At 38.9% G+C, this 13,384-nt stretch overlaps 1 protein-coding gene across 1 annotated transcript in view; it reads left to right on the forward strand.

The window, feature by feature from the left end:
* LOC122815075 overlaps positions 1-13,384 on the forward strand; it is a 3,014,144-nt gene that overhangs the window by 1,306,476 nt on the left and 1,694,284 nt on the right. The gene's annotated exons all lie outside the window — the stretch shown is intronic.

The raw sequence follows: 13,384 nt of genomic DNA on the forward strand, positions 1-13,384 counted from the left end.
TTTTCTTTCTTTTCAATTATTTATATATTTCACCTTTGGTAACTGGCTAGGTGCACTGCTCTGATGTCCCTTCTCAGGTATGACTCTGGCTGCAAGGCAGACAACAATTGAATAATTGCAGTTGCAAAATTCAAATCGTATACAAAAAGTCAAACGCTTTATACTGCCAACTATCACATTTATCCAAAGGAAAGAAAATGCAGTAAGATGTATATGTATGTATGTATAGGTCAACTTCACATGCCTGAAAGCTCAAAATACTGAAATTCATTGGACTGAGTCCACAATCCTGAATGTTCAAATGACTGAAACCTCATTTGACTGACCTTTGAAAGCTTACAATATTAAATTGCAAAATACCAAATGGCAGTGTGTACAGTACTTTAAGGTAAGTAAAGGGTATATGCCCTTTTCCCTACTGTAGTGCGATCCTGGAGTTAGTATATATAGTTTGGTGTGTGTGGGGGGGGGGGGGCATAGCCTCCCCAACTAGTTTGGTTTTATATCATCAGGTGTCTGTTAATAAGGTAAGTAAGTAGTGTTTAATTTTGGAAAGAGTTAGTCGTTTGTGTTGCAAGTGTGCATTTTTTTCTTTTATAGTTTTCATTTAGTGAGACAAAATGTTGGTGATATTTGCAAGGTTTATTTGGTATTTTGAACCTAGGCTTTGTGAATGTTAATGTTATTTGGGATGAAATATTTGGTATTCATGGATCTGTGCATTTTTCTGTTATGTTAAGCAATTCACAGGTTATGGGAAACATATGCCATGTCTATGACTTAACATTTTATATTTTGCAATTTAGCATTGTAAGCTTTCATTATTCTGAAAGTCAGTCAAATAAGTTTTCAGTATTTTCAACAATCGATATTATGGACTCAGTAAAATGAATTTCAGTATTTTGAGCTTTCAGTCATGTGAAGTGGACCCGTGTGTGTGTGTGTGTGTGTGTGTGTGTGTGTGTGTGTGTGTGTGTGTGTGTGTGTGTGTGTGTGTGTGAGTGAGTGTGTGTGCATACATATATATATATATATATATGTGTATAGATATATATATATATATATATATATATATGTATAGATATATATATAGATATATATATATATATATATATATATATAAATATATGTGTGTGTATGTGTGTGTGTGTATCTGTATCTATAGATGGGGAGATGAGTAACAAGGGGAAGGGGAGATTAGGGAAGGACAAAGAGTGAGATGTCATACAAGTTATGCAGCTTAGTAGCAGAAGAGAAACACAGTTTAACAATGTGGCATTATGGTCTTGTCTTTCGGCTTTTCCCTTTTAGGGGTCACTACAGTGGAACTCCGGTCCACTAATGACTGGCAGTGGATTTTTACAGTGCTGAGGTGCCAGCCCGATGCCGAACCTTCAAAGAAGGCACACCCATTCATGCACATACCAGCCTGCATGTCTTTAAACATCACTTGAGCATGGGGAGGACATGCAGATTCCACACAGAAGGTGCTCCAGCCGAGAATCAAACCAAAGAACCTCTTGTTGTAAGGCGACAATGCTAACCGCTGCACCTCAATGTGGTATTATGGTAAGTAGTGGAAATGTGGCAGGGAAAAGGCTGAGAAGTAGAGCAAAAAGCTAATGGAATGCAGTAATTGTTGATCCCAAATGTAAGCTATAAAGGAGACTTAGGACTATATATGACAAGAAAAGGAGTTTGACAGGTTATCATCTTTCTTTAATTCATTCCTTTATTAGTTTATTTCAGAGATCTCCTTGCAAAAGTGAATAAGAATATACCAACTGCATATATATATATATATATATATATATATATATATATATATATATATATATATAGCTGTATCTATCTATATCTATATTTGTATCTATATATATATGGAAAGGGATAAATGTCCCAATCTGCACTGGACTGCGATCTCTAGCCCGTAGATCAACTTCATATCAGTGAATGCACAGTGGCATTCACTGATATGAACTAGAGATGGTCGGCAACAGGGCACTCGACCATCTGCCGTCTAATATCCTGTTTGCAGGACATCTGTATTTCTGTATTCGGGATTTTGATAGTAAACCTACACACACACACATATATATATATATATATATATATATATATATATATATATATATATATATGTATATATATATATATATATATATATATATGCACAGGTGTATTACTATACACCAAATACATGCAAACTGACCTGCTAAATGTTGACACAATAACACTGAAAATGTCCACATCAACACACAAGTACACAGGCATCAAGAAACAACCATGGAACATGCAAACATGGAACATGCAAAATTTATCTACAAAAAGAATAAATAAAAAAACATAATTTTTCCAGGGGGCACCCATCACACCCCCTTCTACTTACATATGCTAACTCTGAGATCGCACAAACATGGGTAAAGGCATTCCCTACTTCCACAAATTTTTCAGTCTCAGACACCTGTCAACCAGCTGCTTTGTTGATCATAAACAATCAACCAAACATCTGTTGACCCATCGCACATTTGACCATTAAGAGGAAATTCATATTTACGCATTTGCCTCAGCTCTTGAGCTTTCTTCTTTCTTGGGTAATTTCTTTTTAAAAATTCTTCCATTTCTAAAATAGTATTATCTTGTAAAAATATCTTTCTCTTTCATTTTCTTTCTTTATGTTTCTCTTTCACCATCTGTTATAATGTCTCATAAACCCAAAGGTTCCTCTGACTTTAAATAGTGCCAGACATGTGGCCCCAAAATTCCTTTCTCAAATTCACATCTTTTGTGTGTTTATTGTTTAGGTGCCAGTCATCTTCAGGAAGGCTGTAGCATTTGCCACAACTTTAGCCACAGAGCTCACATCAAGAGAAATAATAAATTCAACTTGAAGGGCTTGATCCCTTCATCTTTTGGGGAATCCATATCTGCTGAAGAGTAAAACTGATATTTTTCTCTGACATCATCATCATCATCATCTTCCTTAGGAAAGACAAAAAAGAGGAGCTTTTCAATTTTGTTCTGACTTGGAACTGACTTTCAAAAAGTATAAATCCTAGCCTCTACAAAGTATGTCAGATCCGACAGATGCTCCATCAAAGACATTGGTGCTGGAAAAGAAGTCCTCAGTACGGACAATTGCTTCAGCTCTGAAGATCTTGACTCCAAAGCATTCAGAACAACTAATTCAAATACCAGTTCAGGACAAATACCCCTCCACTCATTCTTTGATGCCAACTATTTCAGCACAGTCAGTTCAACTTGATTTGCCAAAGGTGGTTTACTCAGCATCTATTGACCCTTTTGCTGGTGATCTATCCAAGGTCTTTTTACAAAGACCATTATCACCTTCCCAGGCCTCTAGCTGTTCCACCAAAAGTCTGACAGATATTGATGTGGAGAGACTGGTGAATAAAATTTTGTAGGTGAGAGGACTTACAGGACTCCCTTCAGTTCTGACCCCTTTGGGTGTTGGAGCGGATTCAGCCTTTACCCCTTCTCTTCCTCTGACCTCCTCTGAAGTTTTAGAAATGTCAGCTGTAAGTCATCTGGCACTTACTGTATCAGTTCTGGAGACCTCCCTTTCTTTGGTACCAATTATTACCCTGAGTTATTTGCTTCTGTTGGATCCAGAGACCTCCTGGGGCCATATCTGTCCTGTCAGCTCGAAGGACACAGGGTTGACTCCAATTTTGTGGAGCATCCTATCTACACCTTGGAGCTTCAGTACATCTCAGTTTAGCCCCAGCTTCTGTCTTGGGGCTGTCTTGTCAGAGTGGGGAATGACCAAGGTGGTCTCACAGTTGGTCCCTTTCTCCTTGGAGCATATCCGTTCCTCACGTTCTCTTATTCCACCTGTCTCTCTACTAGGACAGCAAGTACTGAATCTGCAGATCTCACAGATTCACATTCTGTCCTCTTTTGATACTTCCCCAGACTATCCCCCTAAGGAGGTTCCTCAGAAGAATAAGTGTAAGAGGAAGACTAAGACTGCCCTCAGGAATCAGTCATGGAAGACACCAATTTTAATGAGAATGAAGGGTCCCCAAGGTCATCCCCTGATTATGTCTTCATCTTAGAGACATCTTAGAGCTTTTGAAACAGAGGGGTGACCAGAAGTCCCAAAATCCTTCCTTGAAGGATTTGGTGTACCTGTAGGCTTTGGAACTCATCTGTCTATCTCTTGGGTGTCTCCACCTGCTGATGAGCTCATTTAGCTAATCTTGCAGCAGGCATGGAAGGCACCAGGCACCATTTAACCTATCCCCAAGAGACTAGACAACATTTTATCCACACCTGAGGACAAGCAATTTTGGGTCAATGGTTTACTGGTAGATGCCACGGTTGTAGTGGCCGCCACCAAAATGGAACTCACTGAGGAATGTTCCTTTGCTCATCCACCCAACAAGGAGTCTCAGGTGATGGATAGACTTGGGAAGCAGGTTTACACTTCATTGACCTTTGCTTTAAGGTTTTTGAACTTCTTGGCACATTTTATCAGTCATCAAAGGGATCTGATGAAGTAGCTTTCAGATACACTAGGAGGATCTGTCTCTGAAGGAATCCAAGAGAAAGTGGCTTCCCAGTTAGCTGCCCTGGAGTCTGTGTCAAACTCATCCATGAGGCTCATTGCCCATGCAGCTGAAGGGACTTCCAGAGTGGTGGGTTCAGGCATAGATATAAGGAGACATGCCTGGAAGTGTCTATGTGATTTTGTGGGGCCATTTAAGTTGTCATTTGTCGATGTCCCTTTTGACGGATCATCTCTGTTTGGCCCCAAGGTAAGAGAAATGCTATCCATGTATGAAAAAGATGATAAGACCCTTTCTGCCATAGAACTGCATTTTCCATCCCTCAGAAATCATTTTCCAGGAATCATAGGAGCAGTGGAAAAATGTGGTTCAGAAAACCTCAAGGGTGTTTCCAGGGCACATGTGGAGCCAGTTCCCCCAGAGGCAGAGGAGGGATCTAAAATGGATGACATCACCCACGAGGCAAAATTGGCCCACAAAACCAGGGTTCCAGGGATTCCTTCCAAGGAAAACCCTATCAGCGCTCCTGAATGAAGGCCCAATTTTCTTCCTCTGGAGGCTATCAGGGGGCGCTTATCCCTGCACCAGGATGCCTGGCTACAAACAACTTCTGATTCTTGGATACAGAGGATCATTTCCAGAGGTTATTCAATCCCCCACCCCCCATGCAAAAACATCCCCAGTGTTCCACCCAGTCAGAGGAAACAGGCAGCAACAGAAATTCAAAAGCTGCTAGAACAAAGAATCATCCAAGAAGTCCCACCAGACCAAATAGAATCTGGAACTTACTCAAGATTCTTTATAGTGTCAAAACAGATAGGGGACTGGAGACCTATTTTGGATCTCAGCACACTGAACAAGTCAGTCCATCAAACCAAGTTCTGAATGGTCATGATATGGTCCATATTTCCTTTCTTGGAAAAGGATGATTAGATGTGCCTGATAGATCTTCAGGATGTGTATTACCATATAAAACTGGACAAATCATCCAGAAGATTTCTCAGCCTCTGGCTGTGAGGCAGTCATTACCAATTCTGGGTTCTGCCCTTTGGACATAACACAACCCGCAATGTGTTCACCAAATGCATGGCCACAGTAGCAGTTCACTTGAGACTGCAAGGATTGCAGGTGTTTCCGTACTTGGATGACTGGCTCTTCATGGCTCCGACCAGGCATCTTCTGATATAGGTGAGGGACTTTCTTTTCTGGACTTGTGCTTATTTGGGAATAACAATAAAGTATGAAAAATCTCAGTTGATTCCAACTCAAACTTTACAATTCATTGGGGCTATACTAAATACAACAACAATCGTAGCTTCTCTTCTTCCCAAAAGGCTTCAGACAATCAAAACAGAAGTTCAAAGGATAATACACAGAAAGAAAGTATATGCTCATCTGATCTTACAGGCTCTGGGCTCCATGGCAGCATCTATTACTCTAGTACTCCAGGCAAGGTATCACATGAGAATTCTATGGTGGCTTCTGGCTTCTCAATGTTCCCTTTTATAACATCCCTTGTTGAACCAGATTTTAATCAGCAACCACTATAGAAAAGATCTTGCTTGGTGGATACTTTCCCAACAGATTCTTCTAGGCCACCTGTTCATCCCTTCAGAATCCAAGGTCTTAGTGAGCATGGATGGGGTGTTTTCTGGGCAAGACTGTCCAACACACTTGGTCCTCTAAGGAGGCCAACTTGCATATCAATGTTCTGGAGCTAATAGCGGTGCTTTATGTGTTGCAGGCCTTTCAATCTGCTCTTCCTCTGGTAATGATTGCAATTCAAACAGACAATATGTCAACAGTTTGGTACATCAACAAACAGAGATGAACTAAATCATACCCCCTTTGTCAATAAGCACTCAGAGTGTGGCAATGGGCAAATCTCTTCCAACCACTTTCTGATAGCAATGCACATTCCAGGGGAAATCCAGTGTAATACCGGTCAAATTGAGCAGATGTATTCTCATACCTCATGAGTGGTCTCAATCCAAAAGTCATAGAAAGGGTTTTTTGTCAATGGGGCCAAACTTGCTGTGACCTGTTTGCCTCTCCCCTAAGCAACAACTGCAGTAACTGCTTTGCCCTAATCCCCCCTTTGGGGAGTCACCAAGAGATGAAGTCACCAAGAGATGCACTTCTCCACACTTGACCCCCTGGACTACTATATGGCTTTCCTCCAATTTTTCTAATCCCCAAATTCCTACAGAGAGCACTCAAGATGAAGAGCAAGGTAATCCTCATTGTCCCCTTTTGGCCTCGACAGATTTAGTTCCCCCTTTCTTTGGCCTCATCTAATTCAACAACCTTGGATTCTGGACCCAGCTCCAGACCTTCCATCCAATCCAGAGGGACTACTTCATCCAGACATTTTGAACCTCAAGTTGACAGCATGGTTCCTCCAGTTTCATTAGTTGCCACGTAAATTAATCTAGCTTCCCCTGCTGCCACAGTCTTTCATAAACTATACATGAGTAAATGGAAAAGATTTACCATATGGGTTTCCAAAAGAGATGTCAACCCCTTTTCTGCATCTATTGATAATATATTAGACTTCCTAGTCTCTCTTTTGTGTGCAGGGGCTTCACCTTCTATCCAACTAACAGCAATTTCTCATTTCCATGATGGTTTCGAAGAACAGTCTTTAGCTTCCCACAAACTTTGTAAATCCTTCTTAAGAGGGACACTTCTGTTGAGACCTCCGTTTAAAAGTCCTACTCCACCTTGGGATTTAAATCTCATGTTATAGACCATTATTCATTTCCCTTTTGAATCATCTGCAGATTGTGATCTAAAATTTTTGTTATGGAAAACTTTATTTCTAGTAGCTATAACCTCTGCTAGGCGAATTTTAGAAATTCGGGCTTTATTGTGTTAAGCCACCTTATCTGATCTAGCACAAAGATAGGGTCTCCTTATGAACAAACCCCTCTTTTCTACCTAAAGTAGTCTCAGAAACCAGCATCAATCAGTGTTGTTACCAGTATTTTTTCCCAACTTTACAAACAAAGGCGAATACCGCCTTCACTTGCTAGATGTTCATAGACAATTACACTTTTATCTTCACAGAACAAAGGGCATGAGGAAATCTGACCAGTTATTTATTTCCTTTTCTAATACAAGGCTTGGCAAACCAGTCAGTAAGGTGACCTTAGCTAGATGGCTCAAGGATTGTATCTCTTTTTTCTACATTAAAAACAAAATTGATTTATTTAGGCCGATTAAGGCACATTCTACAAGATGTGTAGCCACTTCAGCAGTTTTTCATTCAAGAGCTTCAATGGATGATATTTGTGCAGCAGTAACTTGGGCTTCAACACATACCTTTATTACTCATTACAAGCTGGATTTGGTCTGAAGAGGTGGAGCATCCTTTGGTTCAATGGTGCTCAGGAATATCCTTCTGTGAGTCCTCCCAAAGTCTAAGGTAGCTGGGGACTCTGCCCCAATCATCAATGATAAAAATGAAAATTGACAACATCAGATAAAGAAGTTATGTACTTATCATAACATTCCAACTGTGGTGTCCATTTTAATTTATCCCTTACTTCCCTCCTTCCATTCCCGGCCTTTGAAGATTCTTTGGCGAAATGGATGCCTTCGTATCACTTGTTATTCTTATTAGGGCATAACAGATATGGTTTCCACATTTATATATATATATATATATATATATATATATATATATATATATATGTGTGTGTGTGTGTGTGTACATATTCTAAGTCTGAAAACTTGTTCTGAAGTAACTGGGAGAGGGGGATTATGGATAAGGGTGAAGTCTGAGAGTTTTTGACCTGTGCGAGTTATAGTAATGGCTAAGTTGGTTCCAATATCAGAACTGAACCCAATCATCAAGGATAAATGAAAATGGACAGCACAGATGGAACGTTATGGTAAGTATATAACTTCTTTATAGATGTTTGAGTGTGTGCATGTGTGTGTGTGTGTGTGTGTGTGTGTGTGTGTGTGTGTGTGTGTGTGTATGTGTGTGTGTGCGCACGCACGTGCGCGCGCGCGTGTGTGTATACAGAATTATATTAATTATATTATTTTAATTGAATTACATGTACAGAAGTATATGACAATATTACAGTAGGACCTATACTGAGTACTGAATTATATGATAATTTAACAACTTGATGTATTAACTAACATCAGTCTTTTTTTATCAGACTTCAGCTTTCTCACCTGCAATGGACTGCTGTTCCAGTAACTACCTTAAACCTTCTAGATACGAGCAAAAGACTCAGATACACTACTAAAATGATTCTATATCCTGGTCTATCCCTTCAGAAAATCTACTATCCTAAATTACATTTCCTCTGATGAAAATATCAGTGTTGCAGTAATGTCTATGATCTGATATAAGCAATATAAAACGAAACCATATTTATTTTGAGTGTCTGTTTTTGTTAGGTAAATATTCTGGTGCCACTATAAGTCTTTATAACCAAACCTTTAAAAGCTCATGGGTATAGCCAGTATTTCTTAAAACTCTCTAAACTAAGTAACGAATGCATTTCTTTGTGTGATGTCCGTTATGGCTCTCTATGTTACGGTAAAGCTCAGATGATGCGAGTTTGAAGTAATTATGAACCCTGACCCTCATGTTAGCATCATTTAAATTGGTTATGACAAGGTGGATTTCACTGTGGTTACTTACTAGACATCGCAATAAAATAAAATGAAATGAAATTGATAACTCCTGCTAGAACTGCAGTTGCTAGGGGTTCAGTTCTTCCATAGCGTTACTTTCCATGTAGGTAATATCTTTCTCCACTGCTTTAGAAAACTTGGCACAAGAATATTGAGCTATTTCCTAACAGTTTGCTACCCTCATGCTGTACACTTGACATTTTTTCTTATAATCCAAATAGAAAGTCAATAGCATTACATGGCTGTAGTGGGATCGTTAGCACTCCTAAATTAATTTTTTATGTAAATCACTTTCCGGACATCATAGCAAGCAAACAGTTGAATTCTGTATAAAAACCATAACCACACAATGTAAAAATAAAATGTAGAAATTAACCTTAAAAACCTTCAATGAAAAATGTAACTATGAAATTAATTAAATGAAATGTTAAAAGTTTTTAAGTCTTGTTTCTACATTTTATTTATTTATTTTTTTTGGTGGTATGATTCTGCCTTTTATAGAAAATTCATTTTGGTTTTACAGCTTTTATAGCTGAGCTGGTATTTTCATTTTTTGGTGGTTAAGGAATCAGTAGAACCACATTTCTTCAGTCTGAGTCTAAGGAGAATTTAAAATGGAAGAGTATAGCAAAATTGTCATTTACAATGTGTTCATGTGCATTTGGAGGTTGGCTAATATATAATTTCTTAAACAAGTAACTGTTGGCTTTAAATGCATCGAGATCCCCTGACCAAGAGTTTCACTTGTTGCATAACAGAATAGAGCTAAAATATTAAGGAACATTAAGGACACAATAGCTTGGTTGTTAATGGGATATCAGTTCATCCATTCTCTTAAGATTACTTTGTCCATGTCCCACATCCCAGGTAATAACACACAATTCAGCTCTGTTATTGTGACCATTTGTTTATTGAACTTTGTTTATAACTTATTAAAATACCACATCTTATGCTGTATAAAATCTAAATTTTATCAACTGTCGCTAGATAACTTTTGAATATCATAATGACTTATTTATTCAAAATCTCAGTTGTCTCTGTGATGTAACAAATCACCCTGCTGGTTACGCCTGTTTATGTACCTGAGAGGTGTACCAATCTACCCCACAGAGATCTGGCTACTGGTCATGTGCAGCATTGTTACCAACTGTCTGACATATTCTGGAACTTGTATTAGCTCAGAAAAGGAATGAGGGGAAAGAAAAAGGGGGAGGCTACATGGCAACTGCCAAAACACTGCCAATAAGATGCCTGTTCCCCACTTTCCTGGATATAACATCCCTTCATATTTTTTATCTCTCTTTCTATATATACAGATAAATAAATATACAGATATACATTCTAAACAAACAAAGTATTGCACAATAATCATAACTAATCTATATATATATCTTCTTCTTGGTCTTCTTTCAGCTTTTCCTGGTTAGGGGTCGCCACAGCGGAACTCTGGTCCGCTAATGATTGGCAGTTGTTTTTTATGGTGTCACGTTGCCAGCTTGATGCCCAACCTTCAACGAAGGCATGCCCATTCAACGAATGTCTTTCGAACGCCCACTCGACCGCAGGGAGGACATGCAGACTCCACACAGAAGGCACTCCCAACCCAAACCGAAAATCAAACGGGAGAACCTCTTGCTGTGAGGCAACAACGCTACCGCTGCACCACCGCAGAAGTCAATATATATCTTCTTTTTGGTATTAGTAGTAAATATATTCTTTATATATATTTTATTTGAATTTACAGCAGTTAAAAACTCAACAATTTATACATTGTGAATACAGTGACATATTAAAATTAAACAAATCATACCAAAAATAGAAAAGTCCATCTCATCATGAGAAATCTAGAGTGGATCTCTATAAGCAAGGTCCAAGTGCTCAATGGCTGAAATTCCTAAATGGGTTGCAGCATGAGGTACTCTTAATTTAAAAACTTTCTTATCATTTCTAAAGCTGAGAGACTGAATGCCCCATGCCATATTAAATGGCTAACGGCAGCCAGCCATGCAACCTGTATTCTGTATAATGAGTGCTGAATTCCAGCCAGTTTTCTTAGCATGTAATACAACTATGGCTTTGGAATCCTACTTAAAACATTTCCCCCAAATGAACTATAAGAGTCAGAATCTGACCTGCTTTCATAGTCATCTGAAAAAAATTGGCAGCAACTAATTCCAGGTCAGTCCAGGAAATCCTTTCCAGACTATCTTAAAAAAAACGAGGATGTATTCCAAGTTCTCATTTTGTTCTTTCAGCAGGATGACAAATGAAAGTCCTAGTCTAAATGAATGAGGCATGTGATGCCTGTCCCTTTCTAAACGAATGAGACATCTGATGCCTGTCCCATTCTAAATGAATGAGACATGTGATGCCTGTCCCATTCTAAATGAATGAGACATCTGATGCCTGTCCCATTCTAAATGAATGAGACATCTGATGCCCATATCATTCTAAATGAATGAGGCATGTGATGCCTGTCCCATTCTAAATGAATGAGACATCTGATGCCTGTCCCATTCTAAATGAATGAGACATCTGATGCCTGTTCCATTCTAAATGAATGAGACATCTGATGCCTGCCCTATTCTAAATGAATGAGATATCCGATGCCTGTCCCATTCTAAATGAATGAGACATCTGATGCCTGTCCTATTCTAAATGAATGAGACATCTGATGCCCATACCATTCTAAATGAATGAGACATCTGATGCCTGTTCCATTCTAAATGAATGAGACATCTGATGCCCATACCATTCTAAATGAATGAGATATCAGATGCCTGTCCCATTCTAAAAGAATGAGACATCTGATGCCTGCTCCATTCTAAATGAATGAGACATCTGATGCCTGTTCCATTCTAAATGAATGAGACACCGATGCCTGTCCCATTCTAAATGGATAAGAAAAGTAATGGGATTGAAGACAAACCTTGGCTGGGTAAGACATATATTAAGAGCCTTTGGCATTAATTGAGAATCATTGGGAAAAATAAATGCTAAATTCCTCATATTAATAAAGTTGTAAAGGGTACGTAAGGTAGAAAGTAAACCTACTGGGGAAAGGAAGGAGCCTACTGATCTATCTGAAATTACTTGGTGTCTCCTACTTGCTTGGTCAGTTTTAAACTTATGAATCCAAAAGACAGCATCATGTACAAATGAAGTATGCTCTCATCTCAATAACCCCAGTAACTTGCTGACCTGAAATATTCCTGTATATGGATAAGCAAATCTCACTCACTCACTCACTCACTCACTCACTCACTCACTCACTCACTCACTCACTCACTCACTCACTCTTTTGCAAGTTGTATCCAACTCTGGGAGTGATTCTGCAGACAGCCACTGCTACCTGTGGAGTTTTCAAGGCAAAGGAGAAAGCAGAATTATGTTGTCAGATCTTTACACACTCCTGCACACCTATGGGGAATTTAGAGTCCCTGATTCATCTTACTGCATGTCTTTTGGAATGAAGGAAGAAACTGGAGCACAAGCAGAAGCCCATGTGAACACAAGGAGGACATACAGACTTTGCATAGAAGGCACCACAGCTGAGAACCAAACCAGAGAATCTCTTGCTGTGATATGACAATGTAACCTACTGTATCACTGTTCCATCCTTACAAGTAGAGGGTCCGAATGGAGAGATGATACGTTAGCAAGCAAAGGAGAGCAGTATTGCTGAAATTCATCCTCAAGTCTTAGTGAGTACCTTCATGAGGTGGACCCTGTTTTTCACAAAATCTCACCAAGACAAAACTGATATATAGACTGTATTTTATATAGTATATATCATGGACAGAAGTAGGTCAAAAATTAAAAAAAGATAACTGGGTGCACAAGACAGAGGATAAAAAAGTAACCAATCTTGGTAGGCGCACTGGTGCCAGGACTGGAAAAAATGAAAATGTAGAATTCTCAAAATACGGAAACATTCCTACAATGAGGCCAGGCCAGGCCCATGGGGGAGGATGGTTCCTCTCTTGTAGAAGGAAGTAGCAGTCCACAAAAATCACAAAAACTGATAGGCCAAAGAAGAGCCATAATGATTATAGAGTGGACTATTGAGGAGAAGAAAGAAATTATGTATTGTTACTATTATTCAAAAAGCCCAGAATTTCCAGACACAAAATATACAAAAAGATTAAAAGAGAAATTAGAGGAAAGGAAAATATTTCCACAAGAAAAACTGT

The sequence above is a fragment of the Protopterus annectens genome, chromosome 11.part0 (assembly GCF_019279795.1).
Source record: "Protopterus annectens isolate FY-2018-M chromosome 11.part0, PAN1.0, whole genome shotgun sequence".
Classification (NCBI taxonomy): Eukaryota; Metazoa; Chordata; order Ceratodontiformes; family Protopteridae; genus Protopterus; species Protopterus annectens.